The 27821-nt window shown below is 42.2% G+C and overlaps 1 protein-coding gene and 1 long non-coding RNA gene across 2 annotated transcripts in view; both read right to left on the bottom strand.

Moving 5' to 3' along the window:
• Nucleotides 1-27821, bottom strand: part of LOC118420011 (polycystic kidney disease protein 1-like 2) — a 76448-nt gene that overhangs the window by 36585 nt on the left and 12042 nt on the right. The window lies entirely within an intron of this gene.
• Nucleotides 485-1368, bottom strand: LOC118419113. The gene is made up of 3 exons (XR_004831592.1): nucleotides 1205-1368; nucleotides 832-1002; nucleotides 485-644 (listed from the first exon to the last, which is right to left on the bottom strand). It is a non-coding gene; the product is annotated as an uncharacterized LOC118419113 (long non-coding RNA).

Raw genomic sequence — 27821 nt, 5'->3', positions numbered from 1 at the left:
TTCACATGTCCCGGGTAGTATTGACATTATAGGGTTCTTACCAGGGGCTGACCTGGAAGAATGTTAAAAGGCAAAAAGTGTGGCCAAGAAAAAGAAGCAACTGACCGCCGCATGTAGACTGTATGCCGGACCAGCTCTGGTTTGCCTGACACGTCCTGTTCACAGAACCGATCAGTTCGTATCCGTCATCACAGGAAAATGTGACTTTGTCCCCGTAAAGATGACCTTCAGTCCTGCTGCCGTTGTTTGGAAATGGCAGCTCTGGGCAGGCTTTTCATAAGAGAAAGCGAATGATTTGAATAAAATTTAGCAGAAGAAACATTATCATAGATTATTATAGGACAGAAACTAAATGTTCGCGCTAGTACTATGCTAAAGAGATTCAAAGACATAAACCTTGTTACCATTTTTACTTTGAAAAAATAATTAAAAAATCGAAGACAAATTATCATAGGCAGTAAGAAGTAACCTACGGTTGCATGTCGACTGTGTGCCGCTCCACGTCTGGTCCGACTGGCAGGTCCGTTCTTCATCACCACTGATCTCGTATCCAGGGTCACAGTGATAAGTAACGACGTCCCCATAATAACTGCCACCGCTGGTGCTGCCATGTTCAACAGGCGGCAGCGGTGGGCAGGACGTTCCTGGAATATAGCAAGTTCGGTGTCACAATAGCAACTTCAGTGTCACAACTTTGACAACAGCAAAAAGATATTCAAGAGTAAACGAACTCAATACATCCTGTTGAAAAAGAGATAGAAAACGGATATTACAAATGATCTACTGTTACGACGATGCGAGAATGGTAAGACGGCGAATGTAAAAGCTTACTGGAGCAATTAGGCTGTGTTCCCGACCAGCTCTGGTTAGCCTGGCACGTTCTGTTTTCAGAACCAATCAGTTCGTAGCCTTCATTACAGAAATACGTGACCTTGTCTCCGTACAGATGACCTTCGGTCCTGCTGCCGTTGTTTAGAACTGGTAGTACAGGGCAGGCTTTTCCTAACAGAAATCAAATTACCTTTAGCAAGGAATGGTTTTGCGCTAGTACTGCTAGATGCTACAGAGACTGCATGACACTAAAGACGCCATGTCCTCTGTTACAATAAGTGCCTGTCATGAAAAATTTTAACGTCTTCACTTTGAAAATATCTACAAACTCGACGAAACTTTATCATAAATAACTAAATAAGAAGTAACCTACGGCTGCATGTCGGCTGTGTGCCGCTCCACGTCTGGTCCGACTGGCAGGTTCGTTCTTCATCACCACTGATCTCGTATCCAGGGTCACAGTGATAAATAACGACGTCTCCATAATAACTGCCACCGCTGGTGCTGCCATGTTCAACAGGCGGCAGCGGTGGGCAGGACGTTCCTGGGACATATAGCAGTTCGGTGTTACAAACTTTACAACAGCAAAGATATCGAAAACGAAACACAAAACAATCTGTCAACCTCTAAAGACAATTGAGAATTGACCACAGCATAAGCTTGCTACAATTGGAGTAAATACTTACGAGAACAATTAGGCTGTGTTCCCGACCAGCTCTGGTTAGCCTGGCACGTTCTGTTTTCAGAACCTATTAGTTCGTAGCCTTCATTACAGGAAAATGTGACCTTGTCTCCGTAAAGATGACCTTCGGTCCTGCTACCGTTGTTTGGCACTGGTAGTATAGGGCAGGCTGTTCCTAAGAGAAGGAAAAAGATTTGAATTGATTTTAGTACACGACGACGCACAATAGCTATGGTACAGAGACTCGAATATATCATGCCCATTTGGTACAATAGCTGTTTGTTGCAAAGCTTGTTAACTTCTTTACTAAAAGATTGAAAACTGGAAGAAACATTATCACAGAAGATAAGAAACAACCTACTGCTGCATGTTCGCGCTAGTTCTATGCTACAGAGATTCAAAGATATCATGTCCTCGGTACTAAGAACTGTTTGTCATGAAACTGTTATTATCATATAGCCAGGCACCGCGAACCAATCAGAAGGCCCCGTTCTACGTTGGTTATGACGCCGTAACATCAGCCTGTGAGTTCAGATCTATGCTTAGTGTTTGTTAATATATTATGTATCTTTGTTTGTTGACATTCTGCACGTATAAGTTTCTTTGTAACAAACCTACGCAATTCAGGGTATATCATGTGTGTATTTCCCTGCCTATGTACGTTTGAGGAAGAAATAAATAATAAATAAATAAATAATAAATGACACATAGATTCCGGCCAGGCAGGTGTGTATCCTCCCTAGCCCTCTGATTGGTCAGAATGAATCGACACCGGTACCGGTGCCGGTGTCGATTCATTATGACCAACCAGAATGAGCGATACACACAAGATATGCAGGATTTGGTCAATCAAAAAGAGCGAAACACATGCCAGAGCAGAGGGAATAAGTACAGACTGCCAGGGGGGAATGGCTCCTTCTGTTAACATTGATAATGAGTTTTGTTGTTCTAAAAAGCCAAAGACTGCAATGTTTCGAATATTTTCTGTGAAAATTTTGGTTTCAAACTGCAATCTGTAATCTCCTTACAAATGTATGTACCAAGGAACAAATGTGAACTTTCAGAAATTCGACAAAGGAATTCACACGTATAGTACCAAGGGATCTATGCGTCATGCAGGAGTTTGCAAGTTTGGGTAGGCTATATGATAATAACGTTAATGACCCGCCTGTTCCTCGGTGTACATGGTGTCATAACGCCTGGTCCTTTGCTATAACCACCTCATAAAACCACCTCGTTCGCTTCGCTCACTCGGTGGTTTTATTCGGTGGTTATAGAAAAGGACCAGGCGTTATGACACCATATACACCTCGGGGCGGGTCATTAACCCTTAACCCTTAATTGTCATAACATTATCACAGGAAATAAGAAGTAACCTACGGTTGCATGTCGGCTGTGTGCCGCTCCACGTCTGGTCCGACTGGCAGGTCCGTTCTTCATCACCACTGATCTCGTATCCAGGATCACAGTGATAAGTAATGACGTCACCATAATAACTGTCACCGCTGGTGCTGCCGTGTTCAACAGGCGACAGCGGTGGGCAGGACGTTCCTGGGACATAGCAAGTTTGGTCTTACAACAGCGAATATATCAAAACGAACACAGTCTGTATGGTTAAACTCTAAAGTCATTTGAGAATCGACCACAACACAAGCTTACTACAAAGACGAGTCTCAGAGAAAGTACTTACTGGAGCAATTAGGCTGTGTTCCCGACCAGCTCTGATTTGCTTGGCATGTTCTGTTTTCAGGACCGATCAGTTCGTAGCCGTCATGACAGGAAAATGTGACCTTGTCTCCGTACAGACGACCTTCGGTCCTGCTGCCGTTGTCTGGATGTGGCAGCTCTGGACAGGCTCCTAACAGAAAGCGTAAGGAAAGAGTTCTAGTAGTTAATAGAGACTACAACGTCCGTTACAATTAATAGAAAGCGTATGATTGAAATCTATTCTAGTAAGGAAAGACTAGTTCGCGCAATTACTATGGTACATGTGGCATTATTTGTGTCAACATTTTATACTAAAAAAATGTACCGTGTGATTTACGGAGTATGCTATCGCAGGCACATCGTACGAAGTATGAGACCGGGGCATTGCTTTGAAACACATCTGTAACGTCAGTGGTGGGTAGGATGTTCTTGGAACATATTTGTCTTTTTTATTTTCATTTCATAATTGGCTTGTTGTTTTGGTCATTGTTAAGACATGTTGGTACATACAGTCTGTGGTGAAACAGAACCTAAAAAACAACATGCTCTGTTTACGTTATTCAAAAGTGAAACGAAACATTACAGTTACTTTACTGGATCAGTCTAGGCTGTATGGCCGACCGAAAATAAAAACAATTTTTCCTTACCTGAAGAAATTCCGTAGAGGTTCAGTTCGGTGAGATATGGCTGATACCCCGAGTGGGTCCGAGTGATGATGAACCTCCAGTACCGCGCTGTTCCCTGGAACCCGCCGAACTCCTGGCTCTGATTCGTGCCTCCCTGCACGTTATCCACGGACACGACGTCCTCCCAGCTGTACGGACTCCCAACCTGCGACTTTTGCAACGTGAAGGCTGCAATGTCATGGGTGGTGTCTCCGTAGCTGTTGACTGCGATGCGTGTTAGAGTTTGGGGTACTGTTAAGTCCATGTCAATGTACCAGTTGTTGTAGTACTGTGAGGTATCCTGAGGGTTCCAGTAGGTTCCAGTGTCGCCATCCAAGGCCTTTGTGGCATCATACGTCACTCCATTGTCGACCCACGGTGTGCCGGCGGAGTCCACAACCCACGATGGATCCTGTGGCAACCTTACACCTAGAAAGGAGGAGGTAAAATTGAGCACAACGAACTGATGGGGTGGGTAGGTTACATTGTGATATATCTGTATTGGGAAATGAAGAAAAATGAACCGACTGGATCTTATAGCTCTATAACAAGTCCGTATACTAGAGGCAATACAACAACAGATGAATAGTGTCATAAAATCAATATTTTAAGCTTTGTCAATGTAATAACTCTGAAATTTCAACAGAAACTTACTGTTAATGCCACAGCCTAAGATTTCCACTCTCATACTCATATGACCGTGCCAGGACTGTGGCAGAAAACGCACATAACGAGCGTTAGCGGGATTGTCCAGTAAGTTTGTTACAGCGGTACTCCTGTCATTGTTGCCTGGAAACACCTAGACGGTAAAAGGATAATTAACATGAGTTATTTTTTTCAATCTTTCGTATAATGGATTCAGCTCTTCGCCACTACAAATGACGGAGTCAATCAGTATTAATTGCAAGTTAAACATAATTTCATAATTAACAGAAAAATGTTCTTCCCTGTAACGTTTACAGGACATGTTTCATTATTTCTTTTAGTTGACTTAGAAATGAATTGGAATAAGGGAACATCTTTGTAAATATGATCATACCTTTTCGGGGCCATCATTTCCTGCATATGTCGTCCAGCTAATGCCATCAATACTGTACTGTAATTTGTAGGAGGTCACCCACTGGTCGGTATGATGCTGGCGACCCTGAATGATGGTGCCTGTGACACGATTTATTTCTCCTAAATCCACCTGTCAGCGAATGCATACACATGTTTTGGGTTAAAGAATACATGTATGTGAAATGTAAGAAAGGCAGACCCAAATAAACCTCGATGACGTATACTGCTCTATGAAGCAAGTCCACATTGTGCAGAGTAAAGTATTCTCAATGAAGCAAATATATCAAAATTCCCTACCAAACGCACCCCAGTGGTCATCAACATAGGATAAAGAAAAGATTACCTTCCAACAACATGGATGACATCGCCACCGATGAAGTTGCCAGAAAATAGCCATCTTAAGTGGCAGAATCGTGATTGCTTATGTACCAAAATGTATGCCTACCTGCAACCATTCGCCGATGGTGTTAGTTAGGGCTGCCCAAGCGCCTACACCATCGACTCCGTTTAGTCGTCCGCGGTAGGGCTCGTGACCATTTTCGTAGTTCCAGTAGGAAGATGCAGTGATGCTGTCATCAGGTATGGCACCAGATTCCATTCCAAGTGGATCAGCGCAGACTGGAAGGGTGAGAAAACTTCAAGTTAGTTTTTAAACAAAGGTCTGAAATTAAGAGAAAATGTTTTCAGTATACTTTCCAGTCGTCAGGATAGCAGTAGTACTTAGCGCGTGTTTCTTCATCCAGAAGAATGTTCAAGTCAGCCCAGTGTCACATTCAAAGGAACATCGAATTTCCAGTATATTGATTCTATATTGGTAGATTTGGTTTGGTTTGGTTAATTCGGATCTCTATTAGTGACTGATACGTCAGTCGTCACTATTCTTCCTGGAGTCCGGGTGAATAATGTAAACCACCGTTTGGCTGATACGAGACGGAACTCACCTTTACACACATCACGCGCCGCCACAATCTGTTCTTGAGTCATGGCGTAGTTGTACAGCTGCAGACAGGCGATACGGCCCGCGAAGTACCGACTGTCTCCGCCCCTCACCGCCACCCGGACAGGGTACTGACTCGCAACTTCAGCAACCCCGATAAGTCTTTCTCCGACTAGTTCGCTGTTGTTCCAGAGAGATGCATTTCCTGTTGCACTGTTGTAGGTTGTACCCACGTAGTTCCAGGCGTTCTGTTGCAGAACGTTGGATGTGATGCCAGTTGAAAATCCCCCATCTCTACCCACCGGCCTACAGCAGATAGGAAGTGTACAAATCAATTCAATGATGAGAATAACAACTCGACCTCAGATAAAAATACTTTCGCAAAAAAAAGAAGGATTATTGTGAAGAATGCCTGTTTTTAAGTCCATATAAATCGTTGGTGTTATGATTACCATGTCCTATTGTACATATAACTGGATTATGCAGTTTCTTAATTCATTGTGCAAAAAAGCATAAGTTCAAAATATGAAAGTCCTATTTTAGCAGAGAAGACCATTTTAATGTTTGCTCATAGATTATGTAAATGTGACAGCAATTTGCATGATTTATGTAAAATGATGTTCCCCTTCACTAAGCTTCATTATGCTGCAATTATGAAATTCCCGTCATTTACCACTATATAATATTTTCTTATTAATTGATCCGCAAATAATGTCTTTATTTGCATAATTGATATCTATCGACATTTCTTTCTTTCTCAGTTGATATAAAGTAAATTTTATGGATCCTGAAAAAATAATGAGATGGAAAAAATGATAGAAACTTATCAAAATAGACACCATGAACGTTGTAACAAGAATTGAAGTAACACAATATGGCAACAAAACTTGGTGCAATCAGCGTCGCCCTATTAAAAGCTTACAGCTTCAGGCCTTACCACATGTCGGTACGTCACACAGCTCCCATCAGCTTACAACTAACTTGGCATTCATTCCTGCGTTCACGAAATGCACTAGTGAAATAGAAATGACGCTAGTGTGGTAGACTGGTATCACTAACAAAGTTGGTAAGTACACTCATGGCTTCCATATTGGTGTCACTCTTACAACTATTAAGCAAGTTTCACTTCTGCAACAGTACAGTCAAGTACTTGAGAGATATCGCAAGTGTAAATTCTACACATAATTATTAGGTTACAACACAACATATTAATACAGGCAAAAAATAATGAGCGCGCGGATGTCATCCATAAAATTTACTTGCCTGATAAAAAACTACTGTTTCTTGTTAGTTGGGTCATTACACACTAGGAAACATTTTTTCCTTGCTTGCACAAATTTGATTGCGACTGACGTCATCATTCAGCAAAAAGAGACAGGGAGGGATAAGTAATTTGTTTGAGTGGAAAGAGAATGGGTAGTTCTAAAGGTTCAATATTCTGTGCCTGGTAAGTAAACTTACCTCATAAACAGCTCCTGTGAAGCAACCTGCCAAAAGTGTAATGCCCAGGCGTTGTTGTTCCCGACGTAGTCGAAGATTGGTCCTGCCTCTCCGGTAGGATAGATGTGCGCCAGTATGGTGAAGGAGTAGCGCACATCCAGCCTGCCGTTGTTGGGAATGTCGATGTAGGAATTTTCGGTTCCCGAAAACAGGAAAGCTCCGTCGGCGTCTCCAAACGGACCTGGGGCCAACTGGGTTCCTGTTGCTGTCCCGTTATTTCCGTTTCCTGTTATGTCTGATGCTCCGTACTGTCCGTTTAATGGCCACAAACCAACCACTGAAAACATAACGTAAACTAAACATGACGCGATGCACTTCCGAGGCCTAAGTACCGTATTACATAATGTCTATAAAATTGACCTTAACCCTCAAACATCTGACTGACATATCAGATATTAAGGCATTCTCGAGTTATGCTGGTCTTCACACACACACGCACACACACACACACACACACACACACACACACACACACACACACACACAGATGCACACACACGCACGAACACACACACACTCACACAACTTGACACGCACACACACACATGCATGCATGCATATATACATACATACATACACAAACGCTACCGAGAACATATTCCCTCGAGCTCTTGGCGAGGGTAATAATCTACAAGGTGGCTTCGAGAGCGTAGCAAATGTACCTATTTGACAGACGAAGGGCCTTTGAAAATCGCAGTTAGTGTCGTCCCATTTGAAACCTTTAGCCTGCCAGAGTTGCCCACATTGCCTATCAACATCGTTGGGTTCTCCTGGTGCCCAGTTGGTGAAGCCACTGTAAACCGCTGTTCCATCAGACCATGTCCACCCTCCCTATACAATGAAAGTCAGATGTCGGAAGTCATATTAAAGCGTATCTCCTCAACTACCAAAGAAACTCATTCACGTCAAGCGGCTTTTATAAGATGAAAATTGACGGACGCTTCTTGTTTACATCGATACAAAAGTCCCGTTGAAATTTCCCACATGCCAATACGGATTGCCTGCTGCGAGAAGACTACTTCAAAGAGTATTTTCTCTTTTCCAAAAAAGAAATTTCTGCCGCTATTTGTCTACATGCTGTCACCCTGACAAGAATGAATGGAAGCTCGTTTTGAAAATCATTTGATTCCTCAGTGCCCAGTTAATGGTTATTAACAGTGTTGACAATGAAATAAATGAAACAACTTTGGCCAGAAGATGGAAGGTCATATGAAAGCAAAAAACAAAAGAAGACGTACAAAACTGACAGAAGAAAATGAGACATTGAAAATGTGGACCAAACTGACATAAAGTATACTCTTATCAGGCGTGACACTCACTGTCATTTGTAGAAGTCCGATCCAGTAATCTGTACCAGCATTAACCTCCGCAATCATACCGACAAGGAAGTCCTGCAGATCCTGTGATTTCACAACGGCGAGACGGCCTCCATCTGCTGCACAGGTCTGGGCAGCAGCGTCGTACGTCATGCTTTCCGCAAAAACCTTGTACCAGGTTCCATTTAACTCTGTGTACCCTGAAAACCCTATGGAGGCACAAAAGTATTCAGAGCCTCCCATGCCAAGAAAGGGGCTAGGCAAAATCGCTAACCGTACATGTACATCGAAACAAGGAAGTCGTGCATAAGTTAGTCACATATGATATCATAAAGTGTGACGTTTAATTCGAACATTACAACTTCATGTCATGTATTAAAAAAAAGGGTGCTAATTTTGCGCCTACATTTTTTTAGAAGGAAATGAAGATGAATACAAAATGTATCCTTAACTAGTAACTATCATGTCATGCACAAATGCATATCTACACTTTAACAACAGCAAAAAGATATTAAAATCTAAACGAACTCAATACAGCCTGTACTAACTTACAAAGAGTTTACATCTATAAAATTATAGTATTTTCTCATTGATTATGATTCAGAAACTGATATTTAATTTTGATATCTTTTTATGAATTCAACATTTCTCTCTTTTTCAGTTACATACGTAACAAGTTTGAGAGTCCTATCATGGAATGCAGTGGATTTATAAATTTTCCTCATTGATTATGCCAATCAGCTCCCATTCAAGGCTTCTCAAGTTATGCTCTTCACAGACAGACAAGTACAGACACACAAATACACCAAAATATAATTTAAAGGTAGTGTGGAAACATTCCTTTTTTGTAATTAGCAACAATGATAAAGATAAACTCAGCAAGTTGAACAATTCCGAATTTCAGATCGAAATTCCACATATTGTAAAAATGCAGTACTACTTACGGCATTGATACTCTTCCCTCCTGGTCTCTCCGAAGATTAAGATGCGAGTTGTCTCCCAGTCAATCACGTTGCCATGGTAATTACAGAACGCCGCCCAGTCCGCTCCTATTTCAGCTGGAGACAGCACGCGGTCCCAGAGGTTCACTTTCGACAGTTCACCGGTGAACGCTTGTTCTGCGACGAATCCTCCGCCAACTTCGTCTTGATCCTGTCCCAGGATCCATGTGCCGCCTCTGCCCACTCTCCCTCCCACGTTAAACCCGGAGCCAGAGTCCGCCAGCGCGCCGTCAGCGTAGAGTTGCCAAGCTCCATCACTGCTGCGCCAGGTAGTACATATAGCGTGCCACTCACCATCCCACACAGGTGGGTCTGCCATTTGCACATATATGTTTTGTACGTATAACTGGAAAAACAATAACATGAGTTGCTTTATCAGCTGCAAAATTATATGAACACGTATGGCTACATCATAACAATGCATCAACAAAACATTTACAATATATAGCATTGGTAGTGTACCTAAGCACCAAACAATTGCAATTCAGATTGACCAGTTTGAATACTTAATGAACAACATATTTGCATTTCATATTTTACAAAATAAAAAACTGGATTCTGGTGCTTGATTTTGAAGAACTATCTGAGCTACCAGCAAATCCCAATCTAAATGCGTATCCAACATTAACAAGCATTAAAACATGATAGATTAGACGACTAAGGTGCTATCCACATCCACCATTATGTAGTGCTACTTACTTTAAATCCACCATCAACAAACAGGAGAAGCTCGTTGTAATGTTCTGGCACTGCGTAACTGACCAAGCTGATTTTGTTGCTGGAGGACATGTTGGAGCGCATGTGCACACATAGAGTAAAGTTCGTTAGGTCCTCAGGCAATGTTGCCTCCATCCTGGCATGTTTATCAGTGTCTCTTGGGCCAGGGAAGATGATCTTCTGTGAGTCCCCTAGTACGTAATCTGAAAATAAAGCATGTGATTTTGATAACTGGCAAACATTTAAGAGATGTGTAAATCAAAATAGTCCAGACTAGCGAGCACAGGTGTCACTAAACAGTACTTTCAGTAACGCATGTCAAAAGGATGACATTCTATCCATCACACAGGAATTTGCATAATTGGCATCTCTCTCCACACACACACACACACACACACACAGACACACACACACACACACACATACACACACACACACACACACACACACACACACACACACACACACACACACACATACATACACATACACACACACACACACACAAACTCTACTCAAAATATAACCTTCTTGGCGAACGTAATATTTAACCTTCTTGGGGAAGGTAACTAACCATCTAGATAGAGTTGTTCGCTGCCCTCCGAGGAGTCAGTGGAGAACTGGCAACCGTTACTGGGGCAGGAAAAACGGTAGTACAGCCCAGTATAGCCACTGTAGACGTCAATCTGGAAAGAATAATGTTACCAAACATCATTATCATCATCATCATCATCAGTGGTACCGTGTAGCGCAGTGGTATTGTATCCGCCTCGTGACCGAGAGGTTGCGGGATCGAATCCGCCTGCCGTGCAACCGATCTTGTGCCCTTGGGAAAGGCACTTTACACGACTTTCCTCACTTTACTCAAGTGAAAAATGAGTCGTCCCTCGGATAGGACGTTAAATGGAGGTCCCGTGTATGGGGAGAGTCACACCCTATGCACGTTAAAGAACCCCCACACGTGCGATGGTGCGGTGTGTGTTGGTGCAAATCCTTCTGTCTGGAGTTGGTGATTCACTTCAAATCACCCGGTTGGAGGCCTGGCGAACCTCCATACCGTATCAGCCACACGGTGATTTACATCATTCACCCGGACGGGAGACCTGGCGCATCCCCGTCTTGTAATTAGCCTCGAAAGGGTATACCACTCCGTAAGGGGCAGTATAACCCCGTCGTGTGTAAACATGTGCGAACATGTGTGATCACGTCGACCGATGATGATGATGACCAAACATCAATTAGCTCTGATTTAGTTTCAATGCTGATAAATACATGTATGACCATAGTAGTGTACCACTCACCCAGTCTAGTTTGAGCCAGTCGCTCCCCGAAGTGGTAAGTCGGAGCCGAGAAGGATCACCAAAACTGGAAGCGGCAAAGGCTCGGTTGTACTCAGTCCTTTGGTGTTGATTATGTGGGAAAATGCAATTTCATGAATTTATTAGAAGAAGAGGACACTACTTTGCAGCACAGTAGGTGTAATTAAGCAGGGACAGATCTATACTATACTTATCTGTGCAATATTAAATGTAAATATCTAAAGGGACGTAGCTTTTAGTGCATAACACATTGTATCAAGTATTTAAATGTAATAAACTTTAGATTAAGGCTTCCTAGGTATCCATGTGTATGATCTATTGAAAGGCGTAACCGTATCAATACTACAACCAGGTACTTGATAGAGGAATAATGACCGTGAGATGTGCATGTGCATACGGAAGGTCGGTCCCTTTCAAACACCGAAAAAAACATTGAACAAGTGAAGCAAGTGGTGTTAACAATGACCGGAGCTTATAGCAAAAATGAGCCTTCCTTCCCATTCGTCAACGTCATATGTCAGTATGATAATGCACATCCTGGTACTCACCCAACCGCTGTAAGTCCGGATACCGTCGTTGTCACACAGAAGTCACCAGCGTCAGAGAAGATTTCCACTGTCAGTGAATTAGTAGTCCCAGAATGCTCAGCATCATTCGTTGCAATCGTCAGGCCGTAACTCACTGTTTGATGAATCAACATTTTGTTATTTCATCACATCATCACATTGCTTATCTATATATACACTGGGTGATAGTGACCATGTCCAGCCATATGTCCTTTAGTGCAATCGTCATCGATCTATGCTGTCCATACAGGGAATCCGTCTGCGTACAAAGAAAATGGTCACATAACCTTTTGTCGTTGAGAAACTGAAATATTCGTTCGTACAGTCGGCCAGACGTGTTCAATGTCTCCCATGACGTGAATCGAAAGATCTGGGTACGTGTTTTATGATATTTTTCAGTGACATGAAAGCTTTTACTACTTTGACGTTTTGGATTTATTGGGCTGGTGAAAGGTACTTCACCGCAATGAATACACCTTCGTGTAGCCCTTTTTCGTTTTAGACTACACCCTTTTAGAAAAAGCATTGCATGAGTGAGACCTGAAAATAACTTTGTGATGTGTGTGAGATGGACGCAGCATTTCAATGGATATTACCTAAAGCTCTAGGAGGGGTAGAGATGTTTTTAATGTCTCAGATGATCATAGTAACATTTGTTAAGTATTTATAGCTCACTGAAGAGTGTACAAGACGAATGTGTGAAAACATAACGGTATACGCTTGAGCTTCGGCCCTTTGAACGGCAAATCAAGTACCCCAACATGGCGCTTAACACCTGCCCGCTATGTTCATATGGAAGCACTACACATTATGCCATGACCATGTAAACTAAATAAAGGCCTACCAGAAAATACTTGGACTTCGCACAGGGTCAGTACCCGGGAGGGTCCGGGAAGACGGACGCCCACATAGCGACCCTTCATCCCCCGACAGGAGACGGAAATGGACGGCTGGTTCAGGTTGATTTGATGATCACCTCCACATCTGGGGTTCGTGCTGACCTGGTCGGAATCTCCGATGTGGATGTTGAAGGGGTTGAGGCGTTCGGAGCAACAGTCCTGGCGGTTGAAGATGACCAACCTGTAGATATTGGAGACAGAGAATGCGCAATACCAATGGCACTTGAGTTTGATACGCATTGTATGTTCACTGACAGATAAACATTCCTATGGAACTCCATAAAACCTGCAAACTTTGATAGATCCTCAGTGTGTGTATGTGTGCTTTTAAACAAGAGGTCAAGCTGTCATATCAGTGATAGATAATGGATCCGGAGATATGCTGTACACGTACCTGTCAATCACATACGATTGGCCGAGATCCACCCACCAGGCTGGGTTATCCTCTCCATAGTCACTTACAGTGTGTGTACAGGAACCAGCACCGTAGTTTGTAGCTGTGTTCCCGTCTACGGCAACGCTGGCAGGCTCCCTGCTGCTAGTTTGGAACGCTGTCTTCCCCAGGGCGACATTAGCACCTGCCCCAGGGGAGAAGACTTACATGAGCAGTGTGGAACTTGTATCGATCAAGTTGAAGAACATTTCCTATTTCTTACAGAGCTAATTTTGTCAATCTCTTCGATAAAAATGCAATTGTAGACACAATGTGTTAGCGTTGTTATATTATGATATTGTAAGCATATCTGGTAGTTATCTTGACATAGATATGACACCATATACATGAATAAATTGTATATATCCGTGTCAAAGTGGCATGAGGTACGTCACTGTCGAGCTGTCACACATTACGATGACGTTGAAAGTCCTTAAGCGTCACTGATAAGAGTACGACACAAAACATCAAATCTGTGACCTACCAACTTCGCAGATGGAACCAATGCTTCTCGAACAGGGTGCGTCGTTCCATTTATTTCCTTTGGATGCATGCGTTGCCGGGATGTACATCGCGCAATTTTCGGCTCCACCGGCATTGTTCGGCTCTCCATCGCCCCAGTCGGTGTAGCTCAGCTCCCCGCCATCTACGTAATTCCATGATCCGTCCTTACGATCCAGTCCGAACCAGAACCCGATGTTCGGGTTCGCATCGTTCTTCAATGCGATTAGGAAGTCGTTGGTGGTGTTGTCGCGAGGCATGGCCAGCGTGCCGCCGTCTGCTTGGCAGGTCGTCAAAGCCTGGTCGTAGGTATTCTCACTGACATCGGCACGGTAACACAGGTGAGTGTGCGCCAGGTAGTAGTAGCCGTTTGGACAGCCTGCAGAAACAAACCATGATACAAACTTCAGCTCTCTCTCCTAGTGATGTCCACAATCAGAGTTTTAGAGAACTTACAATCAAGATATCATCCCTGGTAGTGAAGCAGCGAATCAATATATCATTTCTCTTGAACACTGTCTCACACACTTCATAAAATGTTCCCAAATCTACAAACTGATCAATATCACGATAGTTGAAACGGCAGCTATGCTAAACAAGTATAAGTTTTAAGTGTAATCTAATGCAGTATAGTAATTAGAGCAGTAAAATGCTATAATGTAAATGTTTATGCTAACGTTTGTATAGATATAGAATGAACAAATTTACCATCAAGCCGATCGTACATGTTGCCATGTACTGCAGATACTTTCTCTCCAGCCGAGCAGAGTTTGTTTTTCAAGTAGCAGTTTGTATTTTGTGTGTTGTACTGAAATGACAGGCATGAAGAGCTCGCACAGCAGGCCTGGATACAGAACTCGAGGGTAACGCCAATATGGCTGGCTATGTCGACTGCAGATCCTCCACAACCAGTCTGGGGGAAGTGGCGAAACACTGATAGACCACACCTTTCTGAAAAAAAAGTGTATGTTACTATGTAGCACCAGAATCACTAGAAGCAGCAACAATAATATTTGCGTGTGAGCTAATTAAGTTCAGTTATTATGATCTTGTCACCTGAAATTCCAGTCCGATTATCAACGTCGCTCTAGGTAACGTTTTGCGATATCGTGATAAAACTTTGAAACGTTATTAGTTTTATTGATGGGATGTATAATTGTCATAGAGTATGTTCAGTTTAGTGAAACTAAACTAAACACCCAATCAAACCCAATAGGCATTCACTAGTTATGAATCCCCCAAGACGACTAAATACCAGTAATACCGCACATGCTATAATATATACTAGGCATAATTTCTGCACGCATTGCAAAGTATGTTTACCCCTGTTTCCATTTTCAGACATTGAAAGTACTAGTAATAGCTTGAGCTGAATATTTAGAGAAAAACAATGATAGAGTGAGGAATGTAATGTTTAGTCCTCGGCAGGTCTTGCTGATACATGTGTATTAGAATGTAGAGTTGAATAAACAATACTAGTTCAACACAGCACAACACAGAAGCTAATACTACTTACCGTATATGGCGTGACTTGTGTACGAGAACCGGAACCCAGAACGCGTTCCACTGTCGTTAGATGTAAATCTCAGGAACATGACGTTAGACGTGCTGGTGATAGGGTTGACTGACTGATGACCTGTCAGCCTAGAGATCCAGAAGGAAATAGCATAGTTGAGACACTCGAGTTGTACGTCTAAAGGTTAATGTTGTATCTCCCCCCCCCCCCGCCCAAGAAACCAATGATTTGAAGGATGCCTGACCTGATTGGTCATCATCCTCATCGTTGGCTGAACCATTAATGTATTAGTTCTTATAAAGGGTGCATTATTTAGGGCATTACCAATGAACCACTTCCACGTCACTATCACTGGCTCCGTCGTAGATAAGCAAGACGTCATTGCCGTCCTCTGTTTCAAAGCTGTCGAACGTGAGACGAATCGTGCTTCCTGTCGGGACGGTGATCAGCCACTCGCATAACTCATTATCGCCGTAGTCACTTGGATAGTTGGGTGACGTCACAGGACCTCCAGAGGGAGCCGTCAGGTTCCCTCCACATCCAGCAGCACCGGACTTTAGCAGATCACTCGGTAACAACAACACGAGGACGCACATGGCGTACGTCATCACCCGGCGGGGAGATGAACCCGCCATGTTGTCTGAGAACAGCAGAAAGAAGAAAAAAATACGAAAACTTGAAGAATGCTGTTTGTTAATGCTATTTTATTTCACCAGGGGTGACATATCGCCTTATCTTGGTGCTTTTCAACGTACTCGTGGGGGGGGGGGGTATTTAGATTCATAACTGATCATATTTTGGCAACTATACATACTGAGACCTTTGGGAAAATAATGAGTGATCGAAAGTCATGGGTCATCGAAGAATCATAAAAAAAACATTTGAAGATCATTTTAAGTTCATCTAGATCCCCGTAAGACCTTTGCAAGACTTTGGAGACCATCATATTGAGCGCTCTTTGAAAGACCACAGAGAGGTATCTGTCAAACGTCCCTCAAAACATAAAACTGGCAACAGTGCTTCTGCATTTCCTGTGCTACTCGCATGACGTAGTGCCAGGGCCACAATCATGCTCTGATGACTTTCAAACACAAACTGCTACAGGTAACATGTCTCCCCTGAATGCAAATGACGTGAGGTGCCTTTGTTGGTGGCACAGACCGACATGTTACTGTTTACTAATCCAAATGAGCTCTAACGTTGCGCCTGCAGAATCGTGTACAGAATGAATTCTTTCTCCTTCTCGTGACATTGACTCATTGCAGGTCATTCAATGGATCAATGGACAAATATAAAGACAGTTTCTGCTGTATATTCCAGCCCAGACGGTGTTACAACTTGCATGCGCACATCTGCGCTTTAAAACGTTGTTGCAGGGGAATCGTTTCGAGGTCGTATTAAACTCCACCCACGTCCCAAATACTAATTCAATCCATCAAAGCATTTTCGAGTCAAGCTGTTCATCCACATTGTGACAAACATACATACAAACGCTCCCGACAGGTAAACTTCTGGCGAAGCTAACAAGAACAAGAGAAATATCAGACAAAATATGTCTTTTACTCACAGACCGTAAATGAAGTATGTAAGTATAGGGATTCAGCTAATCGAGTTGATCAAAGTCAACAACAGCTCAAATCATAAAAGTAAATGGCTAGATATAGATAGATAATCCCCAAACATCTATCATTGCCACAAACTGGAAAGATCTGTAAAGACCACTCTTGGTCTGAGGCGTTCTGAACAAAGAACCCTCCTTCTGTGTATTTGTTATGGTTTCTCGTTATCCCGAGCGTTATCTAACCGTGGCGACATTTTCAAACGAGCTTACTAACTCCGTCGAGAAACTGGAATGTTCGAATGTGACTTGTCAACTTTTTTTGCATACTGAAGTACAATCACCAAGTATTATACAACACTAAATAACATATAGTGAGGATGTTTCAAAACGAATAATTTCTTCCCAGCCACTATCATGATCAGTTAGGCCATGTTGATTTGATTACAGTATATATACGGTAAGACATCCTCTCGGAATCCCAAAACTGATGCGAGCGTGCAAATAAAAAAAACTGGCCAAAATTTTTTTATTCATTTTGTAATCTAAGTGGTCTGAAAGGCTGAACAAACGACAAACACATTGAACACCGAACAATAGATTCTTCATTTTCGTTTTCACAGTCTTCTTCTTTGACATTGGGATTGACGTTGACAAAAGTTTATGTTTCCCGATATATTTTTCTTTTTTAATCTACGGCATGTATTTGTTCCTTTTACGGCTGCTTTGTACTATTCAATGCATGGTGGAAAACTTTTTAATTTATTTTTAGTAGCGGCCGAAAATTGATGCGCGCGCGGATGTCATCCATGTAATCAAATCAACATGGCCTCACACATTAAAACAGACATCGGGAATTGTATATACAGAGTATGGAATGGCTTTCATGAGTCTGTTCCAAGAATAGGAGGATATGGCCTACTGGAGACTGTCTTAGAAGCCCGCCTACGTTATCTGAATGTGATGCTATAGTATGGACACCAGTATAAGCCGCTTAACATAACACAACATACATTTTCATTTCAATATTCCAGAAGGGACACGTTTCTATTGAATGGTGGCGTGGGGATATTGTTATAGATAAAATTCGAAGCTCCAGGGTGTGAAAATTGATTATGGTACTTAAAGTGTAGAGCGGGGAAGCGATAATACCTGCACTCATCAGGGAGTAATATTTTCACTTTCACTTGCCATTGAACGGCTATAGACAGATTCAAAATTCCACGAGTAGTTGACTTGAATTGTATTGGTAAAGAAATGTATTTTCGCATGTTGTGTCAAAGCATACTTTAGTATAATTAGTAACATTCCGAGTCCATAAAGTCATACCAATCCACAATAGGGCCACACAATGGTCTCATCATATATTCAGATGAAATGGGCTAAACAAGGGACATTCCAAGGGACATTCCACTCCAGAAGCGGATATTACAATTCCTCAGAGAATAAAAAGTTATGCTTGAATCAAACTGGTGGGGGAGGACGTGACTTTGACCATGGGGACAGGTATTTCAGTATTACCTTTTGAGTAGACTAACTCAGCAACTGTGTGCAAAAACGTCATCAGAACTGCCAGCCAACACGTTTCCATTATCATTTGTGGGTCATTCTAAAATCATTTGTCCAGCCTTTTTCAGCAGAATGGTCCATAAAAATGGCCAAAATCTAACTGTTCCAAGGGTCTCTAGTCTTCAAAGTTTTTGTGTACCTTCCTCAATGTTTGATAGTCAATTACTGTCGTAAGCTTAGCGACTCTACCGTTAGCGAGAAATTGTGCCGATGTTGGTCACACAAGCTGAGTTTTGGCGCCGCCATTTCATATTGACCTACTTTCAACTTCTAATACTATCAAGTGCCCAAATCTCTCTATTCCAAGATGAGTTAGTCTTTAAACCTTTTTTTGTATCTCTCTAAATGTGTGCTTTTTCAAGCTCATCCCGAATAGGGGTTAGCGAAAAAGTGTGACGGAAGTCGACTAGACCAAAATCATACCGTACAGGGGTACTTGGATTTAGAAAAGACAAACTTTGCGAAAAGTCGGGAACATTTGTATCCAAAAAAAATATCATCTATCAGAAAATAACACTCGCTTCTGCAGTGGAATGCCCATTTAATGCAATTATAACCCGTTTGAAAAAAGGTGATTGTATCGTTTAATCAATACAGGTGCAGATGCCAGCTTGTTGTACTATATGATGTCACAGACCAAATACAAACTTTTACAAAGGTACAGGGACTTTCACGGGATCCTATACAACGTGAAACACAAAGATGAAATCGGATATGATAAGCATACAGCTATTTACAAAGTTATAAGTGCATGTACCTGTATATCGATGGTTTGCCTACCGCTTATACCTCAGCAAAAACATTATCTAGCGAATGCAGATATTACCTGTTAGATATATTGAGCTATCTTAAACAAGAAGAAGTAAGATATGACATTTTGAAGAATAACGTGACGTTTATGTTCAACCATATTTGAACAAAATGATCAGGACGTGTGGTCTCGGGGATGTGGTGTGAAATTTTGAACATCACTGACTTGACTACGCTTTCTATCCAGGTATTCTATTCAGAAACATTTTGGAAAGCTTTACTCACAGTTTACTAACTGCTGCCCAGTGCTTGGCCCAGTATTGGCACGCAGTAGGTTGCAGATTTAAACTTGATCCCCGGGCCCCGAGACATACCAAAGACTTTTAATTAGAAAAGGAACATAGTGCTCTCTATCTCTGCTTAGCACTGTACATGTGCTTAGAGTATGGTAGTTGAATTGGACCCACAACACTACCAGCTGCAGTGGACTAGAAGACCCCTGTTGTAGTGCTTGCACAACTATTTAGAACTGTTCGATCACATACATGTTAGATTCGTGTGTTTAAACAAGTTCTTGAACTGTTGACAAATGTAAAACCATACTAGCCGTCCTTGGGAAAGACACAATTTGTTTTTGTTCCTACAGGGGCAATGGCGAGGTCTCCGTACTTCAGTCAAGACATGCGGTCAGGGATTCCTACCCGACACAAACGCCGCGGGCAGCAGGCAAGGACTCTGTGCACCACGGTGGCTTAGCCTCCACCTACGGTTGGCTTGGAGATTATTCCTACGGGGGTACTAGCCTCCAACAGGCCTTCCTACGGCGATACTAGCCTCCACCAGGCCTTCATACGGGGGTACTAGCCTCCACCAGACCTTCTTACGGGGGTATTAGCCTCCACCAGGCCTTCCTACGGGGGTACTAACCTCCACCAGGCCTTCCTACGGGGGTACTAGCCTCCACCAGACCTTCCTACGGGGGTACTATCCCCCACCAGACGGGGTACTAGCCTCCACCAGACCTTCCTACGGGAGTACTAGCCTCCACCAGGTCTTCCTACGGGGGTACTAGCCTCCACTAGGCCTTCCTACGGGGTTCTAGCTACCCTCCACCAGACCTTTCTATGGAGGTACTAGCCTCCACCAGACCTTCCTACGGGGGTACTAGCCTCCACCAGGCCTTCCTACAGGGGTACTAGCATCCACCAGGCCTTCCTACGGGGGTACGGGGATCGTGGAAGTCGGAAAAATCAGGAAATTGGTCAGGGGAGTCAGTCCACGGTTCAAATTTTCCCTCCGGTCGACCAACTCCTCTGGTAGCCGCGAAAATCCCCTGGCAAATTATTCTCCCTATAACGGCCAGCGCAGTCAGTCTATTAGAGACTACGGGGGTACGGGGATAGTAGAATTCGGCAAAAACTTGTCCAGGGGAGCCGGTCCACGTTAAGGTTACTTGTCCCCATCCAACTCCTCAAGTAGCAAAACTCTCCATGCAAACTTTTCTCCCTGTAACTGTTGTGTAACAGCCAGCGTAGTCAGTCTGGTAGAGACTAACTGTGACCCGGGTCGCTCCTTGACTTATGAAACAGTATTTAGTGTTCTATAGCTTATATGTTGTGATTATAGAACAGCAGCTAACGAACCTCACCCTCTCACCTTTAAGTGGAAGATTCTTGTGATCAGCAACTCAACTTAAGAATCCCTATAGCAAAGGTGGAGAACGATGCATGTAGTCAGTTGTGAGTGCGGTATTCTTCTCTGTGTACTGACTCCGCACACGGTCTACATACACATAAGTAACATACAGAAGGGAGGAAGTTCATATACTCTGTTTGTCGATGTATGCCTTTTCTGCGAACCGTCATTCTCATGCCTGAAGAAGATCACGAAGCAGGTGCGCCAAGCGGAAAGGTAAACACTCTGAAGGGCAAAGTAATGTCTTACGATTCGCCAGTGAACATACCTGTACGTCTGGGAGCGGTAGTATAGATATGATCACCACGAATTCTCCGAAGAAGCTTAGTCACGTAGAAAGTTCTGTGGCACAGTGATGACAGCGCGGGTTGTGTGACTGAACAACAGGTGTACCAAAATACTGTAAATGCTGAAATTTTCGCGATGGTTTCATGTTCGAGGTTTTCGTGTTGGAAACTTAAAACCACCACGAACATTTTTTTCATGCCAGTAAGAGTGCATGGTGCTACCGCGAACTTAAACACCGCAAACAGTCATTTTCCCGCTACCGCGAAATTAAATCCCCGCAAACATTAATGCATTTAGAGTAGTATGGGCCTGTCGTGTCGTCAGTGAAACGAAGTCTATTTGTCAAAGTTGTAAAGTTATTCATTACAAGATGCCGAGGGCAATGCCCAACTATGGGGTCCTGCGGAAATACCAGGTATTCAACTGTCGGAACGAACACCTGTAAGTTCCTTCAGTGTGAAGGGCGTCTCAATAGACATCTGGAAGAATGAGAAACGTTTCTGCAACGTTACAATAAATTAACGCGCAATACCAGCGTCTGCTCTATTTATTGTCTGAAAATTAAAAGCGTTTCCAAAAATTGATTTTGTAGCAACTGCGTAATAGCTACTAACATCAGCAGTATGAATATAATGGGCCGTACGTGTGCGTCTAGCCTGGATACCATACCCCAACCTCAAAAATATATTTCGTGTTGGGGTCTGGCAGGATGGTTCTCGAAGGCCCTTGATCAGAGGGAGGAGAACCTAGGATTGATGACCACTCACACCACAGGTAGCCAGCTACAACACACCACAGTCTGTCAGCAGGCTATCACAGTAGCAAATCAGGTACTAGATATGGCTTGAGTCATTTTTCAAAATAACAACAGAACTTTGTTCAAAACTGCAAGCTTTGTACACCTGTTTATCATGTTTGATAAACTGAGATCTCAATGAGGTAACAGCCTCTAACCCAGCAAGGACATGGGGTGTCTTATCTACAGTAACTGCTACATTTCATCTCTTAGTGGTCACTGTAATGGATTCAAAAAATACAGTTGGGGGTCTTTAACCAATCATGGCAGGGGTGTAATTACCTCCTGCTGATCCTGCTGCTGTTCTATTGGCGGAGTTTTTTGCCCACTATCTGAGGCAAAATTGAGAAGCCGGCCTATGCCATCCGGCCAGACCCCTGCACGATAGATACCTGAGATCGGGCTGGGGTTTGGTAACCAGGCGCTAGTGTGTGTCAGGTATGTGGGGGGAGGGAGCGACAGTAAACGGCCTTAAATCATTGATGTCGCTGCGGCTGAAGGGACAATACAATCCAGCTTTAGTAAACAGAGGTTACTGTAATATATTCTCTCAATGTGACTTCAGCGACACAAACACCGCATTCAGCGGTGCGTGTTGACTCGAGCGTTGGGTGAAATTGCCTGCGGTCCCAAGTATCAACCTCCTTATGTGCTCTTTACACTTCTATGAAACGAAGAAACAAAGACTGATATTCACCTCTAATGATTAAAGGCTTTGATAGCTGAGCCAGTCAATAATTATCTATTACTATGATAAAGAGATGGATATAGATGGCATTTTGCTTGGCGCTGAACAGGTCACCCGACAGAACGTAAGACTTTGATGGTGTCATCAGATTAAAGTCTGAAAAAAATCCGATTCAACGTCTTCAGAGACAACAATAAACACTATCAATGCCAGTTATTGCTAGGATGTATCCCTCTCATGTGTAAATACCTGTGACCTCTGACACGTGACGCAGTGGCCTCGTTCCCGGGGTATGCGGTGCACTTTGCTTTTTTTTTTAAACATTTTATTGATAAATCAAAATAAATAAGTTACAAAAACAGTGAACCATCCATCCACAAGTATGAAATAATAAAAGTAATACATCAAATAAGTAAGAAATAATATAGTAACTTCAAGAGCATATCGTTCCCCATTTGCCCCGGTGTTTCAGCAGTTTTCCCCTCCTTGTTGCAATAGAATATTCAACTTTGTGGAAGAAATTAATATAATTTAGAAAAGAATGAAAGTTCACATGATTGGCCTTTCTACTTTTATAGATACACATTTTGGCTAGTAAAATAACAAGATTGCCTATTTTGGGGGCGTCTAAATGCAAATTACCAAAAATAACATTAAAAGCATTGAGGTGAAGTTTTGACCCTGTCTTCTGTTGAAACCAATTTTGAATGTTTTGTCAAAAGGAAACTAAATGAGGACAATCCCAAAAGACATGTTGGTACGTTTCTTCTTCTGCGTGGCAAAAGGAACATAGTGGACTGTCTATACATTTCCAAATGTACAATAACCTATTTGTTGGTAAAAATTTATGTACAATTCTATATTGGAAAAATCTTGTGGTTGGGTCTATTGTGCAGTGGATAATGGAAGTATAGACTTGTCTCCAGGGGATTGGGGTGTCAAAGAGGTACAGCCATGACAACTGAACATTATGTGACACATCTATCAACTTGTAAGACATTAAAAAGAACTTATACATACTTTTGTTAATCTTAATATTCTTAAGCCATGTACTATCATATTGATCTGGAATACAAGTAAAAAGATGAGGTGACTCAAGCAAACTAGCCTTCCATTTTGAAGGAATTGCAGTGTAAAGCTGCAAGTACTGGAGGGGGCTACAGACATTACTATATTTCATACAGAATTGATTATATGACACTAGCACTTTGCTTAGGGAACGACAGATCACAGTAGTTGCGAAACTTTATAATCGTCTGTCGTTGTCGATTTCGAGGAAACGCTTGCTAGTTTTGAAATATTAACATTGACCAAGTATGTAATAGGCAAAAAGGAGAAGTTTTGTGGGAAAAGGGTGAGATTTTAATTCATCAGGCTTACAGGCTTCAGTCAAGTTTTTGCGCGAAGTGCGCGTTTCAATGTTCATAATCTGTTGACGATGGGATCTGGAGCGTTTGGACGGGTATTATAAAGTGAAGCGTGCCTTTGATGATAAATAAGAATTCAGTAGACGGGACAAACTCTACAAAAAGTGGATATCTTGGGGCCAAAATTACCCGATGGACTAACGTTATTTTCTTTATGTCGTGTCTAATCTAACCAAGGACGTCCTTGATCAAACTCATATCAGATTGTGGTCCATCACTGACCACTGACAGATGAAAGTCTGCCTGTGGTAGAATTGAACTATTGTTCTGGTTGGTGTTCACTGGGTGTAATATTAAGTACAAAACAAGCTGTAAAACTGTATGTCTGAAAACTATGATTCATATAAGAATCATATAATGATAGAAGCAAGTTGGTGGTGGCATGGTAGCAAGTTATTATGTAACTGTAAGCTGTGGGTGCTCCAAAGCAGACCCTTGTTGGAAAATGCCACAATTTGAACTCGTTGATATGCTGTGTGTGGCATCACTAATAACCTCCCCAACCACAGCCCTGCCAATGTATAATATAAAAAAAAGTATGTACGTGAATATGAATTATGTATTTTCCAAACAGTTATCAGAAAAGAAACACAAAGCAATCACAGCCATTGTTATAATTATACATTGTAATGCTGAACTTTGGAAGTGCCTAATAGGTAGCATACTAGCCTGGCAGGTAGGCATGCAGCATGTGTCAGAGACTTTAAGACTAGATCTTAGAAATTGATTGGTCCTCAATAAATTTAAAGTTTATTGCAAATTCATGCCCATTGGGCTAATTGCAAGAAAAGAATGACTAATTACATGAGATGAATAAATGTGGTCTGAATACATGTAGATCAACTAAATTCTAACATACACATATTAAGTGGATGAATATACATACGATACATAATGGGGTACTAAGTCTACGCAACTATTACAGGGTTTTACTTCTTTCTTGAAGACATTTGAAAATGAAATGCCCCATGTGTTCTACAATAGATAAAAATCCATATACAAAATGTATACTGTTATGCTAATGTGTCTAAAAATATTTTTGTCACAAAACATCTGAAAGAACCGCTATGAATAATTGTTCATACCATCACAGTCTGTGAGTCCCTTCAGTCACAAGTACATGTTAATCTACTACTTCTCAAGCCAAAATGATTGAAAATTACATCACTCCATATCATGAACAGGACCAAGCTTTTGCAGTATGCAAGCTCTTGAAAAATGTGCATATGGCTCCTACCCAAGTGCACACAACCTGTAGGATGGCTAATTTCACTTCTTTTTAAATGTGTTGCCAACTGAAGGTAAACATGAACTTAATTGCTGTGTACAATTGAAGTATAACAAAAGTTCAATATACATGTATAATGTATATACCAGTAATTCCTTAGCCTGGAGTCCAGTCTTTTTTGTTTTGGTCTGCTTCCACTACCTGACCAGCAAATGTTGGTAAACAAGACTGGACTCAAACAAAGCTATTTTTTACTATACATCTTACAGTTTCTTGAAGATTGGGCCTTCTTTTTCTCTCCTCAATATCTCTCCATGATGCCCACTTCTTATCTCCAAATCATTGTCACCTATAAGAATTTGTACAATGTCAAACGCAACCTCAAACTATATGACAGTGTCAAACACTGACGACATCCCAATGTCTACTGGAATCTTGATACTAGTACTAGCATAAAACTTCATCAGTGCTTCTATACATGTTGGTAAAAGTTTGACTATCTTCCAGATACAGGAAGGTTTTATACGTATACAGTACTGTAGTTGAAATCTACATAGAGGCTACAACAAATCCTAACTTTTAAGACAAGCTAATGATACTAAGAATAGTAGTAGTTAGTAAATTGGGTTTCCAGTTTCCAACCTAGCTTTCCATCTAGGGTGAAATAATGAGGAATGCACTGTTGACTATGATATACCCAAACATACCTAAATTTAGGTTTGCACTTCCTTATTTACTACACGTAAACTGATAATGCAAAATTGCAATCTTCATATGCGCATTAACAAACTATGCTGTAGCAGAAGACATTTGATCCTCAATGCAAAACTCGACAACTGTTGAGGAGTTCTCCTGTTGGCCCCTTAAACGTATGGCAGCATTTGTCAAGAAGTCTGTCAGCTCCTCCTCTGTAGGATTGTAGGTTTCTTTGATGACTGATGACGACCTTAGCGATATTTGATTCTACCAATGCAAAACTCGATAGCAGTTGCCGAGCTCTCCTGTCGGCCCCTGAAACGCATGGAATCAGCATTTGTCAAGAAGTCTGTCAGCTCCTCCTCTGTAGGCCTGTAGGTCTCCTTGATGACTGACGATGACGTACACCTTGACATTTGATTGTCAATGCAGAACTCGATGGCAGTTGATGAATTCTCCTGTTGGCCCTTGAATCGTATGAAGTCAGCATTTGTCAAGAAGTCCGTCAGCTCCTCCTCTGTAGGCTTGTAGGTCTCCTTGATGACTGACGATGACCTCCCCTTCCCACGCTGTAACTGCCCTCCTGCCCAGGACTGCAGTCGCTCCAACATCAGGTCTGCAACCTGCTCAGTTTCTGGCTTCTGCTGGGAGTTCTCTTCTGCAACCTGATGGTAGAATGAGCAGGATATCATTGTGAAAAAAACTTATATTGGACATTGAACCAACTCGTGCAGCTCTCAGACAATTCATTTTCTCCTGTCCTTTTTTAAGTAAAACATTTGACTCTATAATGAGACTAACAATGTTTTCATAGACTTGAATTTGACCATACATAGAACAACGTTCCATATAAAAATCGGGGCGACTAAGAATTATCAAACGAAATGAAGATCAACTCAATCTAAACATTATCTTTAGTATTGGTCATCAAATTTGTTATAAAGAGAGAAGAACAGTCCAGAAAAACACAAAGTAGTAAGCGTATTAGATGTGGACGAGCCTCTCACAAACCTCGTGTATGGCGCAGTCTAGGATAGCAACAACCATGGTGACTATCACCCACTGAAAGAACGTGATGAACGAGAAGGTGAAGAGCGGTCCCATGATCGGTTTTCGGTCTGACATCTCATAGAACTTTCCCAGCAAGATCGTGAGCAGCGTTTCCAACGTGGCGATGAAGGGCGAAAAGCCTTCCTCCGAAGGGCCAAAGACGAGGGCGGCAAACATCGCAAAAGCGAGGAATACTAGGGTGAAAATCAAGAAGAACCCGGATAGTGGCCCGGCTGCCTTCTTTATGGTGTCTGGAAAAGAACATGTAGGAGGGAATTAGAGCTTTTGTTTGAACCTCGGACACACTGATTTTACTATCAACTTTCAATCTACTAAGTTTGTTGATTGGTCTCGATTTTCAACCAGCCAAATACAATAATAGTTTTATTATCAAACTTAGACAGGCGATGCATAAAAACTTCTGAGA

This window comes from Branchiostoma floridae, chromosome 7 (assembly GCF_000003815.2).
Source record: "Branchiostoma floridae strain S238N-H82 chromosome 7, Bfl_VNyyK, whole genome shotgun sequence".
Classification (NCBI taxonomy): domain Eukaryota; kingdom Metazoa; phylum Chordata; class Leptocardii; order Amphioxiformes; family Branchiostomatidae; genus Branchiostoma; species Branchiostoma floridae.
The sequence above is the reverse complement of the archived record's forward strand: the minus strand, read 5'-3'. Positions and strand labels throughout refer to the sequence as shown.